This window comes from Bactrocera oleae, chromosome 6 (assembly GCF_042242935.1).
Source record: "Bactrocera oleae isolate idBacOlea1 chromosome 6, idBacOlea1, whole genome shotgun sequence".
Classification (NCBI taxonomy): Eukaryota; Metazoa; Arthropoda; class Insecta; order Diptera; family Tephritidae; genus Bactrocera; species Bactrocera oleae.
Genome location: NC_091540.1, coordinates 61,699,890 through 61,720,282, shown reverse-complemented (window position 1 = coordinate 61,720,282; position 20,393 = coordinate 61,699,890). Strand labels below are relative to the sequence as shown.

At 29.2% G+C, this 20,393-nt stretch overlaps 1 protein-coding gene and 1 long non-coding RNA gene across 7 annotated transcripts in view; both read right to left on the bottom strand.

Annotated features, from left to right (window-relative positions):
* Tet (Ten-Eleven Translocation (TET) family protein) overlaps positions 1 to 20,393 on the bottom strand; it is a 280,426-nt gene that overhangs the window by 77,199 nt on the left and 182,834 nt on the right. The gene's annotated exons all lie outside the window — the stretch shown is intronic.
* LOC118681181 (uncharacterized) overlaps positions 1 to 20,393 on the bottom strand; it is a 50,982-nt gene that overhangs the window by 13,288 nt on the left and 17,301 nt on the right. Inside the window, exon 3 of one of the 2 annotated variants that reach the window (XR_011397107.1) lies at positions 7,120 to 7,237. The exons of the other annotated variant lie outside the window; for it this stretch is intronic. This is a non-coding gene — a long non-coding RNA (uncharacterized lncRNA). Of the gene's footprint in view, positions 1 to 7,119; positions 7,238 to 20,393 lie in introns of those variants that run through there. 2 annotated transcript variants of the gene reach the window in all.

Sequence of the window (20,393 nt, the reverse complement as noted above, 5' to 3'; positions counted from 1 at the left end):
ACATCGGACCACTACAACATATAGCCGCCATACAAACTGATCGATAAAAATCAAACTCTTGTAGGGAATCGTTTTTATTTATGTAGGGTATAATGGCTTCGGTACAACCGAAGTTAACGTATTTTCTTGTTGTTGCTGCACTTTAATAGTTTATTGCTGTTGTTGTTTTTGATTTTTATTATTATTATTACTTTTTTGATGAAAAGTGCATTTGCTTGTTGACTCAAGATTTCATTGTAATTAAATTATTGCAACGATATGTAATGCAAATTTATGTGCATACTTTTTTGCAGGTGTGTGTCGCCATATTTTATGAGTTCCCGTAATAATATAGCGCGAGCGCTTATATAACCTGCAACAAAAGTGTAGCGCTGTGTGTGTGTGCTTGTGTTGTTTTAAGGATGTCTTGTTGACAAATGAATTAGCGATTATAAAGAAAAGGTATGGAAGAAAGCGAGCAAAAATAACGGTAATACTAAGGCAACTACCACATTTTCAGGTGCAAAGCCATAAAGTTGTGCAAATCTCTGGAGAAAGTTGTGCGAGACTCAGTTTTGAGCTAAGTTCAAGATTAAATATTTTTGTGGTACTTACATTAAATAAATACAAGTATGTGTAAATGTGTTTTAAGCATATATTTGTTAACCATTACATTTTTTGTGCATATCCTGCTTAGTCTTTAACAAGCTTAAGCCAAGGCAGTGGAGTGTGACCCCAGCAATACATAACATAAATTCATATGTATATTTATATAGATGTTTATAGTTGTAACGCTGTCTTGCCGCATTGTTTGTGGTGGTGGCAGGGCGGTGCGTTGGCATGTTTGCATTTCGTTTTCTTGCGTTGGTTCGCTTCTTTTATGTTATGTAAATATTGACATTCGTTTATTAAAATTCACAGTGAAATTGAACAAACGACAACTACAAGAAATGTAAACACAACAACAACCACAACAGCAATAACAATAGCATAAAGATCGGCAACAGCTAGAACAACGGCCATGGGCATATTACGGCGACCATGTCGGCGACACAGCCGAGGCAGCAGCATGCCGATGGAGCATACAGTGAACAGCTCATGTTGAGAGCTAAGCTCGAAAATCTTAAATACTGTTCTCAACTGTATCTCAACAATTTCTCAACAGTTTCTCAACAACTAACTAAATGACTAACTACACAAATCATTTTATCTCAACAGTATTTTAGTTGGTGAAACTTTTCTCAACTCATAATTTTTCAACAATTTCTCAACTGAGAATCATTTCAATGTTTCTCAACAGTATCGCAATCATTTCTCAATGGTTGCTCAAGTAAGTATTATATCGTTTTTTATCAACAGTAAATCAACAATTTCGCAACAGTTCCTCAACTGAGGATTATTTCATTGTTTGTCAATGGTTCTTCAATAATGCCTCATTTAAATTTTTCAAGAGTACTTCATATATTGTTTCTCACCAATTTTTCATTAGTTCTTCAACAATAAGTAGCATGGTATTTTTTTCTTAACAGTATTTTAGTTAATGAAACTTTTTGTAACTCAATAATTTCTCAACAAATAACCATATCGTTTTTTATTAGCAGTATCACAAAAATTTTTCTGTAGCTTCTTAACTGAGCATCTCTTCGTTATTTATCAAATATATTTATTTCTTAACGATACTGCAATTGGAGGTTCAGACCATTCATTTCAACTCGAGCATGCTATAGGTCTCGACTTAGATCTCAAAAAATTTAAAGGATAAGGGAAAAGTGAAGTTATACATATATCATAGGATGGAGGATGAATTGAGAATGACTGGGATGTCAACTTGAGAACAAAAATGTTTATAAGTTTTAAAAAGACCGAAGAATGATATTGGAGAATTTCTTAAAAGTTTTGTATATCTATTTGAAAAATATAATTTGTCAATGGTTGGAGTGTTGCATTGGGAATCCGTGCAACCACAACAAATTACAGTTCGCGCTTGAATTTGTTTCTGCCAGTGTAATCTCTGTGTGTGTGTAATGTGCCTGCTCCCGCTTTGTACATGGCTGCTGCCTTCTTCATTGTCGTCTTCTTCTACTTCTTCCTCTTGCTATGCATTTGTGCGCTAATATTTGCTTTTAATTTTTGCCTTTGTTTAATCTGCAGTTTAATTTCATTTTCTTACATTATTCTTTATTCTTTATTCGCTTTCAACTATCCGCCAGCTTTTAAAATACCAAAAAGACAGTAAAAAAAAGAATAGGAAGAAAGATTTGCTAAGAAACATCACTAAGTGGAGACAAAATTTGTTTTACATAAAAGCTGGGCAGAAGACAACTTGAATTAAATATTCAATTGGTGGAAAACAAACAAGGAGGCTGTAACTTTGCCGAAGCCGGAGACAAAATTGTACAAAAAAAAAAAACAGGAAAAACAACAACAACAAAGTAATTTCGCTGCTCTTAAGTGAAACTAGTATGAAATGTTCGTTGTTTGTTTGCTTTAGTGAAGTTTTGCTTTTTGTGCCAAAGAAATGGATGTTTGATTAGCTGACAGTTGTAAATTAATGTATGTATGTATTTATTTATATATATATATACATTTTTTTTGCATTTATGTTAGTAGATTTGCTTGCTGGCTTGTAAATAATTTTTAAGCAAAATTTAGAAATTTAAACTGTCAGTTTTTTTTTCTTCAAACAAATATTGGAGAGTGAATGACCTTTTAAATTATTTTTTTTTTTAAGTAGAAATTTTATTAAAAAATTTTTGTAAACCATTTTTTACTTCAGTTGTCAGCGGAAAGTGTAATTTCTGTATAATTACTTTTTTTTAGATTTTGAGTAGATTATGTTTAATTAAAGAAAGCTTAGCGAAATAATTTTGTGAGAAAAAACGTTGAGATTTAGTAGAAAAGTGAAATGTAATGCTGCCAATAAGAGAAATTTGTATGAGTAACGTTTTTATAACCGAAAAAGGACTACTCAAAGTAAGACTACGAAAGTATACTCAAAGTAACTCATCAGGATCCGAAATTAAAACGTAAAAAAGATAAATCTGTTCAAGGCTCACGAGGACAGGATAAATTTTTAAGGTATGACTGAGCATCAGAAAAAATATTAAAAAACCAAAAGATGTCTTTAAATAATGAGAATTTACAAAAGTATAGACATACATTTATGACTGATTGTACATAGTAGGGTGGTTAAAATAACGCTGTTTTTTTCGTTTGTAAGTAGTTGGAAGCGAGATATGAATTTTCCTATCTGATAATAAGAAAAAAATTACAAAACTGTAAAGCGGAGGATCTTCCCGTTTCAATTAACAGCTCGTACTTGGAAAAACTTTCTTAGAGTTGTCTATCAATAAATTTTTCAGAGTATCAAACGAAAAAAACATTCGTTTCTTTTTTCATAAATATTATATACAAATACATTGTATTTTAAATAATCCAACTAAAAATCAATATTACCATAATACGACCTTACGCCATTTTTGCTCTCTTACTTCACTTCTGTATACATATATACTTACTACATACTTAACTTATGTACATATGTATATGCAAGCTCATGTTGCTTATGTTTGTAATTTTACTGTCAATCATCAAATTCAAATCAAATTTAATTGACACATTTCGCATTGCAATTAAATTGAAAAATGCAGAGCAAAAAAAAATAAATAAATCAACACATAAATTTGCGCATTGCATTAAAAAGTTGCAGAAAGACATACGTACTATACATACATATGTATAGGAATGAAAATAAACAGAGGCATACATGCTTACATTAAACGACAAAGCAACCCAGTAGGAAAGACTCTAGGTAATGCCACTATGGTAGGTTAATTTGTATAAAGAATGCAGCTTTCAAAATAACTCTGGTGGAAATTACAAATATTAGTTTATTGAGAAATAACTGTGTATAATTAAAAAAAAGTATAATAATAGTATGAAAGTCATTCGAATAGGAAGAAAATATAAAAACAATGAAAAAATAATAAAAATAATTTGCTAGCGGCCTGAGGATGGGAAGTGGTAGAAAAGAGGGGTGGTTGAGTTTTTAAAGGTTTATCTTAATATCCAGAAAAACTACAAGTCCTATGGAAAAAAAGTTGAATAGCAAATTTTTAGGAATAATAGAAGGATCTACAACTACAATTTTCTATCTACAACTTTCAGTCTATAACTTTCGGTATAACACAATTTGTTGATATAACCTCAAAATTTGTGTGAAAAACTCAAATAACCAAGTGTTTGGTTTTTTATTTTTATCTTTTACAAAAAATTTATTTTGCACTAAATTTGGGATAAAGTAACCCTTTTATGCCTCAAGCACACTATAATTTTTTTTTATTTAAGTTACTTATTTTGACTTAATATTTAAAAAAGACCCAAATTTTCAATTGAAAATTGTCCATTTTCAACGGCTTTACCCCTGGTGTAATATACATATCTTCGGGAGAAAAAAAATAAAAAAAATGATTTTAAAATCAAACTTAAATATTTGAGTTTTAAAAATTTCGAATACATGTTTCATACGCTTATTTCTACTATTGTTGAACTCTAATTGTTAAATTTCGAACTGATTTGAGTGGTCAAAAAGTCAATATTTGAGACACATCTTATTAATCTAGTCGTTAAGATGTTGAATATTAGTTTATATAGGTAATATATAGTGGATTCGGTATCATACACTTTTTCTGTATGAAATATAGGAGCATATTTTGGAATATCAATGGTAAACAGTGCCTAAATATGAATTTAAAGAGAAAAGTAATTCAGAGAGATCAATTTTAAAGCACTGCTTGAGACTGTACAATTCTCATAAACACAGAGAAAAAAAATTTTTAACATATATTTATTATGTTAAAAACCTCCTTAATTTTATACAATAATTTTTTCTATTACCTGTATACTCGAAAGTAACGCATCGATCTATATTTTTGATTTTAAAATCATTATATTAGTATATAAAAAAAAAGCGTCTGAAGTCCTATATTCTACAGGGCAGCAAATTTAATGCATGTACATTTGCTCAGAAGACTGCAAGTACTTGCAAGAGTATATACTAACTAAGTATGAGGTTGTGTGCGAATGTTACCGCTGCAGTTTGTCTTTCGATTCCTTATACACACACATTCCTTATACATATACATATAAAAATATATACATACTTAGTCATTTCTACACAACGTCTTCGACGCATTTAATATTGCCTTAGTTGCTTCACATGCGAGCAGACATCTCAGCTCTTACGACACAAAACAACAACAACGCAGCAAATAATAGAAGAAATAAAAGTAAATAAAATTCTTCAAGTGAAATGAATTTAATTTAATGTCATTCAGAAGAGAAGCTAGAAATTTACGTTCGTGGAACGGATGTAGGCATTAATACATATGAGATGCAAGTACACATACATATGGATGTGTATGTGTTGTGCATATGTGTAAATACACTTATTAAGAAACTTTTGCTCAGGGACTACTGAGTATGCGAAAGCTGAAGATATGTTGCAATTGTAGCATTTGAAAGTTTATTGGATGCTGTATGTTTGTTAATCGGATTGGTAACATTGGAAAATTTTTCAAAATTAATTTTTAGTATTTTTTTGTATTTTTTATTTTCTTAATTGTTTTAAACCAGCTAAGTAGCGGGAGCGTGACTTTTAACATTTCATTGCCTGTGAAGATCAAACTGTAAGTTTGTTAATCGAGCTGGCAACACTGAAAATTTGTTGAAAATTAATTTTTGATATTTTTTAGGAAATTGTTTAATAAAGTGATAATTTATATAAACTTTTTATAAAAACGGTAAGCAGCGAAAAAAATACTTTATTGACCTGCCTTGAGTTTTTTAAAAAGTCAGTAAGGCCTTATGTTTGCATAAATACCTATATGTGGATAAGCTTGTATATACATACACTCGTATATCAAAACTAACAACATATTATTAGCATAATAAATTGAGAGACGCCAAAAAAATGTTTGCAGCTGCAACATCTTTGCATTTTGAATATATGTTGCAGGTACTTAAGCACATATTTATGTATGTATGTATGTATGTATATATGTGCTGAGGACACATACCATATTTAAGACTGTTTATGCTACTAGTATTATGTATAGTAGCTTCTGCATTAGCATATATGTAAATATGTAGGTTAATAACACTTTGTCTGCATATTAAGCAGTTCACGTGCAACAGAACAATAAAAAAAGACAAAAAATTCAAATAAAAATATAAAAAAAAAATAAATAAATTTGCAGCTTTCAATGCTGCCAGCTCAGCAGCTGCTTTATTACTTTCAATCTGATGCTGTGTTTTGGTAGCTTGCAAATGAGGTTAACTAAACTCGTTTATGGTTCGCGGTAAAATAATAATAATAATAATTGCTGGAATTGTAAATTCGTAAAATTATATGTGGTAAAGGCATAAACAAATGCGCTCGCATAAAAAATTTATAAAAAAGCCAGTAAGGTAATGTAATCTTGAATTTTACATCGCTGCCGTCGTTAATTTTGAATTTGTTTTTTGAAAAATAATTTTTTTTTGAATCAATTAAGTTTCACAATTTTTTGGTTTGCTAAAGGCAGCAAAAATTTGTAAAAATTGTTTTTTAAATTACAACCACAAAATATTATTGTAAATAAAATAATAACAAAAATTTTCGCATTTTAAAACGATTTCATTGCATTTTGTTTTTAAAAAAAAGTGTTCAAAATTAATGAGGAATTATACAAGGGTAATTAATTTGTAAGCCAATGAAAAACCATGTACTGTTTATATTTTTTACTTGAAATTTTTTTTCTTTAGTGTTTTAAATCTTTTACTATAAACATTGAAAAAAATTCACACTTTTTTAATCGTATACTTTCATTATTTTTAAAAATAAATTGTTTCTTAAATTTTTTAAACACTGTGCTATAAATATTTTGAAAAAAATTGTAAATTTTCTTTTATTTAATTTCCTAATTTAAATAAATATTTTGAAAAATATTTTGGTTTTAAAATTTAAAAAATTGAGAATTAGATTTAAATTTAAGATTTTTTTTTAATATTATACCATAAATATTTAAAAAAAAATTGTTTGTTAAATTTTTTTAAAGACTGTGCTATAAATATTTTGGATACAATATATAGCATAACATTTTTTAAAATAAATACTTTTTTGTATTAATACCCACGATTTTTTTTATTGTGTGCTCACCAGGAAGCTATATAGTATAAGCCAGTTTATTGTCTAAAAATAATTTGCCTCGAAACTTACCTGAAAGAAAAAAGAAAAACATATTAATTAGTATTAAATATTAAAAAAAAAACATTTAATACATAATTTTGAATATTATTTTTAATTATTTGTTCCAAGTTAAGAAATATATGTATATATATGTATACCTAAGCGGTTATATGTACAAGAAGTCTTTAAGGAGAGTACAGTCAGATAACTCTCTATACGGCGCAATTAACTCAGATTAAACATGAATTAGTCCTTAAATCCTGCTTTTCGGATACTTTTGGGTATAAATTAGTTGTAAAGAAATTTCTCCAAAAGTTATAGTAAGAGGTTGCTTAGTGCTAAACTGCAATCTAATATTCATAATAATAAAAATAAAATTTCCGCTTTTCAAAGGACAAAGGTATGATAAAAAAATAAATAAATATTAGTCGTACAACCCGAACACATCTCGAACTCATCTCATTTTTTCTCCTTTAGTCGTGGCAACCACCTTCTGCGTTGTAACAAATTGTGCGCCGGCAAAGGAGGTGGGATAAGTTGCGGCTAAAGCGATTAAAGCGTGAAAAATTATATGTAAATGTGTGCTTATATATGCATGTAAGTACGTATATTTAAGCATTAACCCGCATACAATTTTTTACTTTCTTATATGTGAATGGACACTTATGCATGAAAACAGAAATTAAGGAAAATAAATTAGGAGGAACTAAGTGCAGTGGATTTTCTCACACATGAACATAAATTTATATAAAGATATTTATGTCTTGATTAGTATATGTAAAATATACTGATCGGTAAATATATTAGAAGTAGTCCATAACTAGTTCTTTCGTGGCTAGTTGTGAGATCGTTCGAAAAGGCTTAAATTTTACATAGGATAAAGAAAAGGTGGGTTAAAAATGGACACTTTTCTTTTTTAAATAATTATTATTGGTTTTTATGAAAATGTTGTACATCTGCCACGATTTTATTAGTTAATATTACTATACATATTTTTTGATTTTTTTGTAATATGTATTATAATAATTCAAGATTTATATACACTTTTGGTAAAAGAAAAAAATAATTAAAAATAAAATAAATAAACAATTATTATTTTTTCCATTCAAATTATTTTATAATATTTCATGCAATTTAATATAGGGACAATACAGAGGACTAGTACTGCCTCCAAATTCACTACAATGTCACCACTTCGAACAGTTTCAGTATCAATGAAGTTTTGCACAATGTTCGGCACGATGACGCGTTGCGAATGCACTTTTTCGTTTCGCGCGTCAATATGTCAAAATGATAAAAAATAATGCCGCAGTGAGTGGCAGTGGCCGATGTGAACTTAAGGCAGAGAAAAAAATGAAAGTTAAAATAAAATAACAAAACTACGAAATAATATGGAAATGCGGGGACTTGGCACAGTCAACGGCTTGAGGGCGCTTCTACGATGGTGTGTATCGTAAGTTGTCTATAAATAAATGGTGAAGTTTTAGGCGAAAAATGTGTGGTTCGCGAAGTTCGAAATACTATATTGCTAGGTGCCGTCACAGCCATTTCGCGATTGTGCTAAGTGTGTAAGAACTTGCATGCAAAACATATACACTTATATGAATGTGTGTGTAAATGTAGGGAAGTGCTAACTAACAGCGCGTATCAATGCGTGGCAACAGCTGCAGGGGGAGAGTGGGAACGTTGGCGGTACAGCTGGCATTAATGCATGCAAATATGCAGATTTTATTCAGCGTAAAGTGCGTCAGCGTGACAGGGAAAAATAATAATAAGAAATAAATAAAAATAAATAATAAAAGAAAAGAAATTTAGCAACAGTGTTTAGAGTTGTGTATATAACACTTGTGTATGTTATATATGCAATTGAATAGTAGTGAGAAACAGTAACAAGCAGATGTGTATAGAAATATATGTGTATATATAAATATATTGCTGCACTTAAAAGGTCAATGAGTATTGAGGATGAATTTGCAATGCGTTGATGTGCAAAATAGGATATAAATATTATATATGTATTAGGGTGGAGCGAAAAAAAATTTTTTTTTGCTTATCCTGTGGATAAAATTTGTAGATTATAAAAAAAAGGAAATTTTTGGAAAAACATTTTTTTTTCTAACATATTGAGGCTTTTAAAGTAGTTTTCGAGCTAAAATTTTTATTTCGTAAACAATTTTTGATAAGTGTTCCAGAAGCTGTGGAGAGTTCTCTTTCTGGGCAATGAAAAGTTATCAACTTCAAAAAATTTTTTTGTGGTCATTATTGGAGTTTTAAAAAAAGCATTGCTTTCCTTAAGCGTTAAAATAAATTTTGAGTCAAAAACCGTCAAGTTCGGTAATTTTTATATAAATGTGAAGAATTTAAACCAAAAAAAATTTTAACTCGAAATCTACTTTATAAGGCCGCCTCTAGATGTTAATTTATTTTTTATTATTTTTTTTTGCCAAAAATTTTATTTTTTTATAATCTACAAATTTTATTTTTTTATAATCTACAAATTTTATCCTCAGGGTAACCGAAAAAAAATTTTATGTATACATATAATGTATATGTTTTAGCAAGGTGCTTAGGTGTTCATTTTATTATTAAAAATATTAAAAATTCGATGTAGCAAAGAATGTATAAAATAGACAATTTAATTAAAATTTAAGTTAAATTTTTGTAATCCCTAAAATCTTAATTAAAAATAATTTTCAAAATTTTCATCATAAATACCGGTTGGAAAGGTTAAAAAATTTCATTCCAAAAATCTCCGGATTAAAAATAAAAAAATAAAATTTTAATCCCAAATACCGTATTGAAAAATAAAGAATAGATAATATATGAGATTTAATTAAAATAAAAAAAAAACAATTTGCATTGTTAAAAAGCTTATTTTTAATAAAATATGAACATAATTTGGCACTTTTTGTCTTATTTACATTAATTTAATTACCCTTAATTAAAGTTTTTCAGTTAGAAATATGTAAATATTCTCTTGTTATTCCTTTTCGTTCAACATTTGCTATGAAAAATAATATTTTTATCTGTTAATGAATTCTTTTCTTATTATCTAATTATTTTATCAATTTTTAATTCTGGTTTGGCAGTTAGTATAATATTAAATTTATAATAAATAAAACATTTGCAACTTTTAATTCCAAATTTTTTAATTCAGACCCTTATTTTAATTAATTAATTTAATTGTGTGTTATTTTTTTTGTTCTGTTTAATTTTAACTTAATTTCTTTTCTATTGAAATAGTTCTATTAATGAAAAATTGTAATTTCGGAAAACCAAAACGGCGTTACTTGGAGAAAACTAATATATCTAACGAATGAACCTTGATTTTTCGATTTCAATAGATCCAGCAACAAATTATAAGGGAAACTGAAATCCTACTTTCTTCCGAGCCATGTCCGAATAATACATAGCTGCCAATGACGCATTTTTTAATATTTCTTTATGAAAATTTTATACAACTGGCTTCAAATGTCACTTGCTATCGCCTTCTTTGCTCTCTTTCTTTTAAACTCAACAGTAAATAAGACTAAGTACAAAAGAACAAAAATAAACCACAACAAATGCATCCCTGCACACTCACAACAACAAAACAAAAGCGTATAAAAATGATTGTAACAAACGCCGTACGGAACAGCTTAAATTAGTACGCTAACGAAGCGAATTAGAGCGCTTTGGAGCGCAACTTGTGGATCAGACAAGCTCATCAAAGCATTTGGGGCGAATTAAATTCGAGCTTCGTGGCGAGCAAATGAACCTGAACAAACTAAATGAAAAATGCAAATGCAAATAAACACAAAAGCAAAAAAAAAAAAAAGAAAAAATTATATACAAAATAAAAATAAAAAGTAAGAAAACTTGCGAAATAAAAATAAGCAAGCAAAAATTTTAATAAAAAAGAAGCGCTCGTTAAGCATAGCAAATGCTTGCCACAAAGCCAGCAATAACAAGAACAATGAACTAACTTAACTTGCATACATTTGCAAGTAATATGTTTTGTAAACAACAACAACAGCAACAACATGCAACGCGCTAAATGCGCACAAAAACAACGAGCAACTCTGTGTGGAGTCTCTAATGCATTTCGCCACATGGGCGCTGTGTGTGCAGGCGTTGCAAGCGGCGGAGGTGGTGCCGCTGCCAGTCGTTGCAGCCGTCTAGGCAGCTTGCTTAGCGTACAGGAAATGAATTTTTTAAGAAAATTTATTGCACTTACTTTAATTGAGTGGCGATTTTTTTGCTGTTACTTTTTATTTTATTCAGTGTGCGCGTAAATTTTGCTAAATGCACTTAGGCAATGTGTGGGTGAAAGTTGAAAATGAGTAAGAGGCAAGCGTGGCTAATTGAAAACAACAAGAAACTAAAGAAAAAAAAATAAAAAAAATTAATGCATATGCTTGAGCAACTGAAAATGAGAGTTAAATACAAAAAAGAAATGCAAATAAATATTAAAAAATGTTGAACTATTAGAAAATATATTTTTATATGTTACAAGTATATTACTTTTTTGTGCTCTCGCTTCGTGTTGCAACAGAGAGTATAATAATTTTACGCTTTACTTACTTTAAGCATTTTTGCTTTCTAAGTGATATGTGTTGATTTGGGGTCGAACAACATCATTAAATTTTTTAATTGTTTTCGGAGGCCTTTTCGAATAATTCTAGTTTACTAAATTCATTAGATTTAAAGCAGAAAGAGTTGTTAAACATTCTGCTAATGGTTTGATTTTCGTTTTTCTGTCCAGTGATTTTTTCTAAAATTTTTATTGAAGAAATATTACTTCTTTGATTACAACTATTAGTTTTTTTAGTTTTTGAGATTTTTGAAAGGTCGTCTTATTTTTTTACATTATCAGGTTTTTGATACTTTCGTAAAATATTATAAATATGACTTATAAACGATATATTGATTGCAGGCATACATCTACGTCGGGTTAGGTTTGAAATCCTCGATTTAAAAATACCCAAAACAAAACCCCTAAATTCAAAATCAACAAAAACATCTTTCAGCACTGTCGGCCGTGCTTCAAAACAAAAAAGTGTTGCACCGGGGTAGTTTTTTCGCTTGGACCTGCTTCCTGTACTGTTACGTTTGAAGTTTAGGGATTTTAATTGTGTTTAGTGATTTTAATTTTGGGGTTATTTTATATTGGGGATTGAATTTTTCGCGGTTTCGAGCTTCTCCTGTCTCGATCTTTAAAAAGTTTATGAATCTATTTATGTTAAAATTAAGTGTTTTCTAAGAAATAATCCGGTATTAGGAATTAAACATTTTTCATGTTCAAGCATGAGAACATGAACTAAAAATATTGAGCAGTAAACTCTGCTATTTTCAAGATACAATACTATAAAATACATAACAGTAAAAGCAGCTTAGGTTTAAGACACTATACAACCCACTAACTATTCTAAAATTAGTTCGACTAAGTAAGCGAAAGATCAGAAATTTTTATACATATAAGAATATATATATGTCCCGAATTGGTTAAAAAACAATATCTGAGACTCTCTGACAGAGCTCTTTCTATTCCTCTCTCCTCTCTCTCTCGCTCTCTATTTCTTTCTAAAACAATATTAATGCTGAGAACGGTGATTTCGTGATATTCGGGACCTATTGCCAAGTTGAATTCATGGTGTTCTCAATCCTACACGTACGAAGTAAATGCACATTGTTTTTACCGTTGTTTCAAATGTAGAAAATAGTAAAAAATTATCTGGTAACGTCATATAACATTTATTAGTTTATATCTCGGCAAATATTTGCGAAATCATGCCGAGTATGTATGTCAACTCTAACAGCCAGGCAAAATCATTACCTACAAATTGTATATAAATATATATGTACTTATGTATGTATACTCGCATACACATATATAGTATATATATATCTACATTTGCGTGTATTTATATCCATAAAATATATGGCGCATTACAATTTCAAATGCTTAATATCAAATGTAGGAAATCCTTAAGTGCAATAAATTTAAAATAATTACCCATTATATTTTGTGTAACGTAAGCGACCTCGCACACACACACACACAACCAAGTGCCTTGTACATTCTTATGTATAGCTGTGTGTGTGCCATTGCGGCTATATCGCAGTTGCTATCGCATACAACAACTACAACAACATTGAAGTGAGTGAAGCCTTTGCATGTCTGCTTTTATCTAGGCAACGAATAGGTATCTGATTTTTTTTGTAAATACTATATCTTTTATACGTACATAGGTGCACATGTGTTTGTGGCAAAGAAATAACCGCTCGCACTGTGTGTAGCATAGTGCGAGGCAAGTAAGCGACGTGTATTGCGGTCATATATTATTATGTCCTAGATTGCATTAAAATTGTTTTATTTGCTGCCATTTTTTTTGGCATTAGTATTGTTTTATACCGTTATTATGTATGAGGAGCTGACATAAGTGCGCTTAGGCGGTATATTTTATGTTTGACAGTTTTTGTGAAAACGGCGTATTTTGGTTCATATGTAGTTGCAAAAAAAAAGTATCCTTTCTAAACGCAATTAATTTATGACTCTGAAAACTATAGCAGTGTTGAGCAGGATAATATTATATATATACATTAAATTAATATAGGCCAATGTAAAAAAAAAAATCAGGCATTCTTATTTTAGACATTTTTGTCTATAACAAACCGACGCAAGTGTATCTAGTCTCAATCTAGTATTTTTATCCGTTTTTGGAACGATATTTGATTATAGTAAAATCAAGCATATTTAAAATTATTCATTCATCAAATTTGACCCGGACTGACAAGAAACTTCACACGTACGTTTAACGTTTCGATCGGGTTGCGTGTGCATTTAAAATCAACCAGTCCGGGTCAAATTTGATCAGATGGTATTTTTTTTTTTTGTCAACAGAATTGCATATGAATAGATACTGTTTTATATACATACATACTTACATAGTTTTGGTTTAGTAAATCTTAAATTTATTAGTGAATATTCAAGAAAGAAAATGAATTGGAAAAAAATTAGAAATAAAATTCTATAAAAATTAAAAAAAAAACATTAATTAATTTAAAAAACTAAATACTAACTGGTGAAAAAATATATAAATTAAAAAAATAACAAAATATAAAAACAAAAAAATACATATAAAAAATTAAAAAGTAAGTTATTAAAAAGCAAGTAATTAAAAAATTCAATGAAAATTAAAAAATCAATTAACTAATTAATTGATTAGTTATTTTTTATTAATTATGATTATTTTTACAGTATTTAGTTAATTAAAAATTTTTTTAATTTGAACCTTAGCTTGAGTTTTTTTATACTCTTATGCCCTTTTGTGACGGAAAATGACAAACAATTAAGAATTTAAAATTTTTTTTTCTTTTAATTCGGGAGAATTGTAAAATTACAAAAAAAATCGATATTTTTCGAGTTGGTGCCATTCGGCTAGAAAATATGTTTTAATTTTCTGAACTTCCTACCATGTACCTTTTTTGTACACTGAAGCGTATATTAGGATTGTCATGATGTTTGTAACACGCAGAAAGAAGCGTCGAAGACCGTATATAGTATATATATATATACACATATATATAAATGATCTGCGTGACGAGCAGAAACGATTTAGCCATGTACATTTATATATACGCGAACTAGTCCCTAAGTTGTTGAGATATTTACTGAACTGCTGCAGACATTCTTGTCTCTCAAAAAAACAAAAACTATTCATTTGTCGGAATTGCCGGAATCGAACCACTATACCATATTGCTGTCATACAAACTGATCGATCAAAATCAAGTTCTTGCATTAAAAACTTATTGATTTAAAATGATATCTTATCGAAATTAGATAAACATTATTTTCTAAGGCAGCGCTACAAATTCCGAAGAAGTTGTTCATATTGGACTGCTATATCATATAGCTGCCATACAAACTGATCAATTAAAATCGAGATAAAAATCTTTTTATACCCTTTTAAGCTATAACAAATGCGCTAGTGAAGACTGTTATAGCTGCGGTGCGGCCGAATTTAACGTTTATTCTTTAGACTAGAAGTGATCGGACTCATGCATTTTTTATGCCATTTAAAATACAAAATTACAAAACGTATGAGTATTTATTTTTAATATAATAATTATTATTTCTATTAATATGCAACACATTCATATAAATGTGAATATGCACTAACTGAACTCTATGAGCTTATACATATGCATGTATGTACTACAAGTAAGTAACAAATTTATGCAGATTGCAATAAGGCAGTGCAGCACACTCACTGCCAAACCCGCTACCCTTCAGTCGATTGCTTGCGCACGACGTCGCCGCTGCCACTTTTATAACTTCAACTTTTACTGCAGCTGTTAACGAATTGTTGTTATCGTTCATGTTGTTGTTGTTTTAGCTATTGCTATTACTGTTGTTATTATTGTTGTTGTTGTTGTAGCCTATTGCCGGTATCTTAGTGCCATAAATTTAAAAGCAAACAAAAGTCGCAATAAAAACCGAAAACTAAACAACAAGCAACACAAACTAAAACCATGCCGACCCACAACAACAACGACAACAAGCCAAATAAAATGATAAGTAAACAAATAAGCAATAAAAAAGTGAGAGAAAAAGTAAATAAATAAAAATTAAAATTGTGAAAATTGTAGGAAAACAAAATAAACAGAAAAATAAAAAATAGAAACCTTAATCAAATATTAAAAAATCGAAAAATAAAACAAAAAAATAAAAAAACAACCAGAGGAAAATAAAATTGAATTTCACAAAATAAAACAACCCATAGATATATACATACATATATCTTCACAAATACTCGTATATACATATATACATATATTTATTGGCACACCGTCTAAAGTCTGGATTTTATTGAGACACTTGCAAAACTGCGAAACTGGTCGCGGCAACTTTCTACCAAACATTACATATTTTCTCTTCCTTGTTTACCAGTTTTTTTAATTGTTTTTATTATTTTTTTTAATTTGTGTGTTTTTAATGAATTTCGATTTTTTTTATGTTGTTGTTTTAACTTTTGTATATCAATTGTATTTTATTTGTATGCCTGATTTTATTGCTATTTATTGATGGTATGGAAAATTTGTTGCATAATTAACTATCAATAGTCACATGATGCAATTAGAATTTGGATTAAGGCAAATGCGTGGAATAAATAATGTATGGTTTATTATGTGATTTGACTGCAGAAATACTATCACAATTAAAATTCGTTAGGAGTTTAGTATAGTTTATGAGTAAAAATATATATGTATCTATCCATATAATATGCTCTTAAAACTACCTGTTCTGGCCTGGCAGTCCATAATTACATAAATATAATATTATAATTGTTAAAACTGAAATTGTCCAATAATCTAACGAATGGCGCACCAAGAATGAGCGGAAATCGAAAAAACCTAAACGCGCTGAAGGCATTGAAGGTTATCCAGCTAAGGCTTATAACAAGTGTATGGCAAATTGGAATAAGCATTGACTCAGGAACATATTTTGCAGGCGATAATAAAGATTAAAATAATATTGTTTTGTGAGTACGGGTCCAATCTGGTCAGACGGCAGGACGACCAAAGTTTATGCTTTACGTTTATTAAACAAGATTTATTTTGATTTAAAAGATAATTTTTTCAATTAAATATTATTTCATATTTTCATCAATAATGACGAAAAAACGTTTAATATTTGTCGGTTGTATCTTACACATATTCATATCAATCGCTTTTTGCCTATTCTGATGAAGAACAGTTTACGAATTAAAAATTTTGCTTTGCCTATCCTGTTTGAGTTACTTAACAGTTAACTGTTGGTTATCTTCTCTGTAGCCATTATTTTCAAAATATTTCGCACAATGTGTGTATAGAAGAATGTGAGTGAAAAGAAGATAGCTTAAATTTCCAAACAATAAACATTAGGGTGTTTAAAACTGTAAAAGAATATTGCTTTTTTAATTATAAAGATCAAATTAATTGTCTAAGAATTAATCCGAATCAATTTCGTTCTAAGAAAAGTATGAAAACAAGAGATCTTACTTAGCAACAGCCAGATTACTGTGGACTTGAGAATTCCGCAATTAATTTACTCATACTATCATTAATAGCGAACGAGTTAAACGGTAGGCGATCATACGAGTATTAAGCTCTATGTAAATGTATGTATGTATGTATGTAGGTGCATTGGCACACATGCAACATCGGTAATTTGAATTTCAATTATAATTACGAGAAAATGACATTCGCTCATTAATTTTAATTTACTTGCCAGTCGCTCAAGCAAAGAATACAACAACAAAAACAAAAACAAAATGAAATGAAAATAAATAAATGCAATGAAAAGAAGGGCAACAAAAACAACAACAAGATGGCAACGACAATACGGATGAGGCTGAAGGCTGTACGTAAGAGTGGAAATGACGGATTTTAAAATTATTTAAAAATAGGAGAAATGCAGTAGCATGCAAATTCACTGTGGCGCGGACGGTTGCTGGGTCGCTTGACTTGATTTGCTCGGTTTGGTGGGCAGCTGTGTTGGCGACGGCGGCGATGCGGCTGTTGGCTTGCTTGTAGTTGGTGTTGTTGCTGCCGTATTTGCACAGTTAATTGCTGGCAATGTTGCATGTTGTTGCAACATTTTGTAAACTTACATTAATATGTATATATTTGCATATATGTACGAGTATGTATATGCATGTGTGCGTATTTATTTGACTGTGTATAAGTTTCAACTAAAGAGGCTCAGAGCATACTTTATGCGCCTATCTTCACGTAAGTGCAGGTATACATACATACATAAGTGTCTGCTATGCATATTCCTATGAAATGTTAACCATATTGTGTGGGGTCTCACGCACGTCTGTGTGTGTGTGCTAGTAAATGCCATGCTAATGCACGAAAATAAATACGGTATCGCGAGACAAGTGAACTCTTAGCGAAAAATAAATAAATATTTACATGACAAATTAATGTAAATGCGAAATTGCTTTTTCACCCAGACATTTGCCGAAGGACATTGGCATGTTTGTAAGTATGTATGTATGTATAATCTTGTGTAAGTAAATGGGCCACAGTGATTTATTTAACTATTGCTTGGTAAATTATTCAAAAAAATGTCATGTAATTGATTTTGCGGTACTTGTTTTTATTTATTTACAAACTGTTACGTCTCTGTTATTTCAAAACTGATGGCTATTTTGAAATACAATTTTATTGAAAAGTAAAGAAAAATTCTAGACTAGTTTATTTTTATTTTAATGTCTGTAGACCGTAAATTTTGTCATTAATCTGTGACTAATTTCAAAATGATTTACAGCGAGATATTTTTGAGTAATTTTACGAAATACCTATAAATAACCCAGTTGAAAATCGAGGATGTCAAAATGTGTTTCCAAATGAAATAAAAGTGTAGTGGTCTAAAGGTATTAAAATTTTGTGGTAAGTTGTGAGAATTGTATATCAATTCTATATAAAATGAGTTAAAATTCAATTTTCTTTTTGATTGCAGATCTTTTGAATTATGCATATTTTGAAATTATTTAAAATAGGTATGATGAAAAAATAAATTTTTTTGAAGTTTTCTCAACAAATTTTGGCAAACAGTAGTAAAAATTGAAATGATTAAGAAATTGAAAAATTTTCAAAATCAAAAACTAAAAAAAAAACAAAATTTTTAAGAACCGAAAATCAAAAAATTCGGAAAGTTAAAAAAAAAATATTAGGGGATTCTAGTACAGAAATGAATATAAGTACACAATTTTTTAAAAATCGAAAAATTTTAATAACCAGAAATTTAAGAATACCTAAAATTAAAAAAAAAATTTTTTTTGAAAATCGACAAATTAAAAATAGTATTAGAGGAATTACAGAAATTAAAATTAATATAAAGATTTTTTTAAAATAGGAAAATATTGAAAAATCACAAATTTCAAACAATCGAGAAATTAAAAAAAATTAAAATTTTAAAAACCGGAAATTTTTGAAAGTCGTAAAATTTAAGAAATCGATAATTGAAAATCTTAGAAAAAAAAATGTAATGTAAAAAAGACTTTTTGAGACTCATATTTCCGTAGTTTAGGAATTTTTTTTTAAAGATGTTTCGAAATTCGAATGATGTTAAAAGTTACAGCTATTTTAATGTCGTGGCAATTCGGTTGGTTTAGCCAGAACGAGTGTAAACATAGACGGTTGTAGGAACTTTAAACGCATTTTGCTTGTGGAAACTGTTTGTGAAAATTTTAGAAGAATCGGAATATTTTAAAAATTAAAAAAAAAAATGAAAATTAAAAAAAAGGTTTTGCAATGCATATTTTATATTTTGGTAGTTGAAATATTCCATAAAGTCTCTTCAAAATGTTTTTTTAAAATCGAATTTTTTTAATAGTTACAGCCATTTCAGTGGTATATTTGTCGGTTTAGTCACAACCAATCTAAAATTAGACGGCTGTGAAAACGTTAAAAGTATTTTTCTTAAAATCACTTTTCGAAAATTGTTGCAAAGGCCAAATACAGTGGACAGTTTATGAATTTTTTAGATTTCTTAATACAAGTTTTTAGTCCTGCTCTAACTTAAAAAATGTAATAAAAAAATTTTTAAACAAAATTTCAGAGAAATGTATTATATATTTAAGCAACTGCTTGCCTGATGCCTGTTTATTTTTGAAAATATCGAAAATTGTAGATATTACCACAAAAAATGTACATACATATGTATGTATGTGAGTGTATATTTAATTTGCATTTGGAGCGTTACGTTACGTTGTGCTAGCGGAAAAACGTTGATTTATGCATGCGAGTGAAGCGGAAAGTTGTGGCGAAAGAATTGCAGTAGCAGCAATGCAACAACAACAATTACAATATTAACCGTTAAGGTGGTGTATGCACTTTGATGCATGTATGTATATTTATATACATTCACACATACATACATATACATATACATACATGTAGACAAGTGTGTGCGTAAATTCTTTTTATGGTAGTGTGGGACAGCAATACAAGTAAACGTTTAGTAAGGAAGGCCAAAAAAAAAAATAGAAAAAAGTTTCTGAAAATATATTTATGTACACATATATAATTTCGCAAGAAAATTAACGAAATATAAATTTGTTTAGCTTTTTTTCGATCTTTTTAAATATTTCTCTGCATTGCAACGTCACGGTTGTGCCCAAAAAACTTCAATTAAAATTGTTGCATTTGCGA